The 6,000-nt window shown below is 40.5% G+C and overlaps 1 long non-coding RNA gene across 3 annotated transcripts in view; it reads right to left on the minus strand.

Annotated features, from left to right (window-relative positions):
• Nucleotides 1-5,690, minus strand: part of LOC136012937 (uncharacterized) — a 274,847-nt gene extending 269,157 nt beyond the window's left edge. For all 3 annotated transcript variants that reach the window (XR_010612084.1, XR_010612085.1, XR_010612083.1), the window contains exon 1: nucleotides 5,485-5,690. This is a non-coding gene — a long non-coding RNA (uncharacterized LOC136012937). The remainder of the gene's footprint in view (nucleotides 1-5,484) is intronic.
• Nucleotides 5,691-6,000: the final 310 nt, after the last annotated feature.

Here is a 6,000-nt window from a genome sequence, read left to right on the forward strand (position 1 = left end):
AATGGGCAAAATAACTAACAATACTATTGTGATGAATTTGAAATTTGCACCTAGCATTCAGGAGCAAGGTGTAAAGGTAATTGGAGAGAATGGGTTTTGAGCACGGGAAGGGTGATTTCTTAAATGTTGAGTCAAAGCTTGCCATTGCAAAGAAAAAGGAAGAAAAAGAAAGAAAAAGAAAAAGAAAACAAGAGCAGGGTTATGAGATTCATCCATATTACATCAATTTCTACCTCTGCATTCTGACCAAGCACCTAAAAAAGCCTAAACACCTTTGGGCCTCTCTTCACCATTCTATGTAACAACTGAAAATTCAGTCCTTTTAAGTTAGCTTTTAGAGTGTAAGAAAGCAACACCACTGTAGTAGGACGGCTGTTTAACTAACACATTCACCTCATTTAACTAACACTTTAAGTCCCTCAGCCACCTCCATGAGTCCTAATACTCCCCAGAAAAAGAGATTAAGTCAACACAGAGAGGACACTGACATGTGACCCGACAAGACATAAGCACACATTTACACCATAACATACTTAGTAATCAGGGATTAAAACCTATCTTAAACATTTTCTGATTTCACCTTTGAGACTCTTCTATGAGGACACAACCCTGCTCGCAAGTAAGTCAACAGGAACAAAAGTTCTCTCTATGCTTTCAAGTACATAAAGACCTGTTTTGTGGAAGCCGAAATCTACACTCTTTTCTGCTAAGTTTAAGGGTAACTTGAGTCCGACTTACTCTTTAGTCTGAAGATACAACATCTTCATTAAGGAGTTCTAGTAAAATAAGGTTTATTCACAGCTATCACAAAGGTCCTCAAACCCCCTGCAGATTCTCCACATGCCAGTAACATGGAAAAATTTTCACTTGTCACAGATGCTTAAAATTTTAATCAAAGCATGCCATTGCTCATATTATGACAGCTTTTTCCCTATGGTGAAATAGTCAGAATGAAGGTTGTGGAATTACCATGTATTTTCAGATGAATTGAAAACTGCCTCTGTTTCTTGGCTGTTACATCTGACAGTGTTTTTACCTTTAAGCCCAGACACTTAACTGCTTTCCAGAATAAGTATATGAGTAACTTTTATCCTTGGTAACTTGTATCACACACCACAGAACGCTTATCTATAATGATGGTTTTCAAAGCCTCAGACTCTCTGATCCCAATCTGCCAAGCCAAACATGCAAGTCTGAGCAAGCAGTACTGGAACCAAACCTCAGGTGAGGCTAGACCCAGACACTTAAGTCTCAGCTCACCTCCACCTTCTCACAAGCTTCAGACTTCTCTAAAGGGTTACCTTGAGTAAGGGAAACAACAACATGCCCATTCTCCGAATGCCACCAATCTGAGGTTTATCCCAAATGAGCCCTTAAAGGTAAATATTCATAGCAGCTACATAAACATATGCTTCACCTTTCCAAGTAGTGACCTATGCTGAGAATACAAAAGTTCTTCCACATTCACACTATGAATTACTCTTTGGAAGCATGACATCTCACACAGATTTAGAGAAGGCAACTACAGTAGGAGAAGAGAGAAAGGGACAATATTTATCGTCTTGTATCATCAACACCCGAATAGAAAGCAGCATTTACATGATGACATCCAGGTATCATGGATTAGCCCTAGTGATGGATAATTATACAACAAAATTGTCCCAAAACAAAAGAAATCCATCCTTGTTTTGCATAATCACACATCAAACATCCCAGTTGAGTCGTACTGTGAGAAATGATACAAAAACTCTAATGGGTTAAGACAATGCCATTTCAAGCCTTTTTGCACTCTCTTTTCCATGGATTTTTAGAGATTTCTCCTTTTTTGTTCATATACACAAATTAATGTGCCACATTTATAATTAAGCTATCCCCAAATTGTGAGAAAAAATTGGGATTTGCAAACTAAATCTTCCAGAAGTCCCAATCAAATCACTGAAGAATTTGGAAATACAGACAGCTGCAAACAAATCTAATAAACTGGAACTGCTACCTAGTCTCAAATACTCTGTGTGCTCAAAGAACAGCTAAACTGATTGCAACATATTTATTTATACTGAAAATACGTTTCTTGACCTAGCATTCACATACATGAAATAAATTTATTTTCTAATCATGAAACCAATATGACTTTATGCATTAGAACGTGCTGCAGGACCAAGAAAGGAAATTACTCTGTGCAGGAGACTGGAGAGATGCACACCCACACACACAGGACCACAGAAACACAGCAAGACAAGAAAAAGCATACAAAATGTTTCCAAGAGGCCTAATAACAGAGAAGGAGAGGGTCACCTACTGTCCAAAGATGAGCATAAAGCTTGTGCATCCTACTGGTATCCCTGGTCGCCAATACGACAGAGTAGGTCTTTGGAAACGTTAATGAAAAACACGAGTGCACTAAGCAGAAGTGAAGGCCTGGTTTCAAAATTAACACACTTTCTGCAGTCATGACAAATCTATTCAGGAATATTACACCGTGAACCACTTTATCCTACTGCTTTTAAGCAATCTGTAGGTTTTAAAAGAGGCTTATGGGAAACCAACATCACATTTCACAGGCAGATGGTTTATAGCTTAAGTGATCGACTGAAACCTTCTCTTATCATTCTTTGTACACACTTGAAAGCCACTTAGCTGAAATAAACCTGTGCAAAACAACAGCAAATGACCACTAAAAAGCGTAATTATTCTGCTTTATATCTGTGGTATGAAAGGGGTAGTGGGGGGAACCAATCTGCTTTCGAAGCTTGGTTTTAAACTAAGTGGCAAGAGGAAGCTTGGTGCAGAGGACATGGTAACTGGGCATAATTCCAGGGTTTAAACAATACGTCAGGCTTTACGTCCTTTCATGCAATTCAGGTTTTTAACAAAAAAACCCAACTTTTCTGAACCAAAATGTTGCTGTATCTTTGTACATCACAAAAGACCCTTTCTATTACATAGCTCTAGACAAGAAACACATGGTCCTTGTATCACGTGAGGCAATCTAATATCAATACCTCAAGAGACAAGTCTGAAACATTGCTAAGCACATCCCAGAACTGGAGGTACTGAGTACGATGCCAGCAACCTGCCCCAGGCTTTACTGACCCCCAGAGCACAAGGCATGCTCCCACTGCCTCAGGTTCACTTGATTTCTCCCTGAAAGTGTGGTATTACACAAAGAAAGGCATGTTGTGAATTCCCAGCTTACTGCAGCACTCATTACTGTTCACCTACCTACAGAATACCTCTGTACATACTAAGGAGATGTCTGTTGCTAGGTCCATTCATATAACCGGGAGGTGAGAATCAGGACTCTTCACTTCCCAAGCAGAACTACCATTTTCCAACTAAGAACAGCTGCCCTGAGTTTAGGCTGACCATACTAAATAGTTATCAGTATCAGAGAGAAAAGGCAGGTGCTATAAACAGCAGAACAACACTGGTAACAAAGGAAAATAAGTGGTTTACTGCATTTTCTTCCTAAGGTGAACTTCCTGACTGTAGGCCTGTAAGGTGATCTTATGACCTAAACATCTGGCATAGTGTTTGAAACTTTGTCATTGAAAATTCCAGACAAAAATCATACATATGCAATATGCAAAAGAAACGCAGGTGCTGATTTTGCCTGTTTAATTCATTATCCAACACCTCGTGTTCTATCTGGTGTTGCCTGAATTTTCTGATAAGGTTGTGATAGATAAGGTGCAGTCCAATATTTAACACATTTACAAATAAGATTAATAGATTAGCAACCAGGCAGCTAAATGAGATTTGTACACATCCCCAAGGACAATAAGGATTATAAGAAAAGTCTAAATTAACATCTTTGGCCTTGCTTGAACTGCAAGAAGATGGAGCCTGCAAGAAAGGAAAGAGACATCCCATATTACCCCAAAATCAGTCTGAACTGCTCAAGGGCATGGCACCAGCTGCCCAGGGCTCATGCTTTTCCTCTTAAACAAGCCTCTGACTTTTACACACCACTGGCCCCCAAGCTCTGCTAAAGCTGAGAAGCTTGAACCTGACCTTGTACCTTGGGACTACCCTTACTGTGCTTCCAAATAAACAAATCAAATCCACCAGGAAACCATACAGGATGAAGTCATGAGCATGCTATAAATTCACTGTTTAGCTTCCTTTGCAGAAATGCTTCTGTACTAGTAAAGCTCAGCTTTGCAGTTATGTTGCCGATTTGGTGTTCGGTGAATTTAAAAATCAAGTACAGGTATTAGTACAAGCTATTAGGAACTGCTACAGTTTTATATATTCGAACAATAGACTCTACCAGACAGCGACAATATTCACAAACTAACCCCACAGGTACAGCAAAAGGTTAAAAAACACCCAAACAAACAGTAAACCCACACCATGCAGACACAAGCAAGTTTATAAAGTGTGAACTCCTTTTTTCCAATCCATCGGACTCAGGAGAGATTTTCTTTCAACAGCGGAGTACGTGAATTAGAGACTGGCACTGTCTGATCCTTTCATATACTTATCCACAAAGAAAACTTTGTTATAGCCACCATCAATCCTGTCTCATACCTCCTATGCAATTTACTATGTGTATTTATTACAACAGAACTTCATTATAACAAATTGAAACCATACAGCACATCTCTGGAAGTATTCACTAAAGAATGGTACATAATCCTAACTCTGCCTTTTACTTCCCAGCTCCCTTTCTGGATAAATACAGACTACATGCACAAAGTTTCATATCCCAAAATATAGTTTATGAGAAATGTCATCTGTCAGCTTGCTGCAGTAGCCAGCATCTCACATACCCTAAGTCAAATTATGTTCAGTCACGTTAGACAAAGGAACATATCTAACTCAAATACTTACACTTAATGGATAATTTAGAACTGCTCCCCTAACCCAGCACTTCTAATTACATTGTTGCTAGGTGGGAGAGGGAGAGTTTCTTATCTCCAGAGCTCTAATTTCCTGTACGCCACACATTGTCCTTCGTGAATTGAACTGATGAATGGACATTAATTATAAAATTCTTTTTGCAAATTAATATAGTTAAGGCTGAAAATCCAGTAATCAGGCCGTAACAGTATCTGGCAACCTGGCATTACGAGAGCATTTATAGTAGCTAAAGAAGTAAAAGATGGTATTAATGGGAGGTTGTTGTTTTTTTTAAACCACATCAGCACTATTCCATCCTAATGGGTGCAGAATGCTAAGTAACTTGACCAACATCAATAGAATTGTTTCATTCTGTTGCACTGCTAGGCTAGAAAAAACCAATCCAAAATTAAAGCTTTCAATCAGAGAATCATAGGATAGTTAGGGTTGGAAAGGACCTTAAGATCATTCAGTTCCAACCCCCCTGCCATGGCAGGGACATCTCACACTAAATCGTGTCACCCAAAGCTCCGTCCAACCTGGCCTTGATACTTCAGTTGAGATCACAGCTGCAACACCCAAAGAGAGTAATAAAGGTAAACCAACCACCACCATAAAGGAGAGGAGCCAGCACCTTACCGTCAGGAGAAGCGTGGGCCGTTCACTCTGCAAAGACTAGGGATCCGGGAGCCCAGTGTGACACGAGGGCAGCAGCCGTACTGCAGCAAAGACAGCAAAGCAGGTCCAGAAATGGCAGCCAGAGCCAACCAGCAGGCCAGGAATCACCAATGAAGACCCCAGTGACAAGGTGGGGCTGAGACAGCAAATTAAGGCAGCGGAGCTGATTCAGGCAGGCAATTGGACACAGCTGAGCTGGTGAGGAAAAAGAAGAAAGGACCAATCAATGGAGATTGCTCTCACCTGGCTCTGACCTCCACCCACCCACCTGCACAGCATCAGAGCCGCCTCCCAGCACCCACAGCTGCAATAGGGCCTCCCATTACAGCTATCACTAGAATACAGACAGCTTCGCTCACTTTTCCACCTGAGCAAAATTAAGGAATGCTAAAATCCAGGCATCATGCATTGCACACACAGCTTTTGGCAAAGTAACCCTGAGCTGATACAAGAAACAATACCAACAGGACCAGGAGA

This window comes from Lathamus discolor, chromosome 4 (assembly GCF_037157495.1).
Source record: "Lathamus discolor isolate bLatDis1 chromosome 4, bLatDis1.hap1, whole genome shotgun sequence".
Classification (NCBI taxonomy): Eukaryota; Metazoa; Chordata; class Aves; order Psittaciformes; family Psittacidae; genus Lathamus; species Lathamus discolor.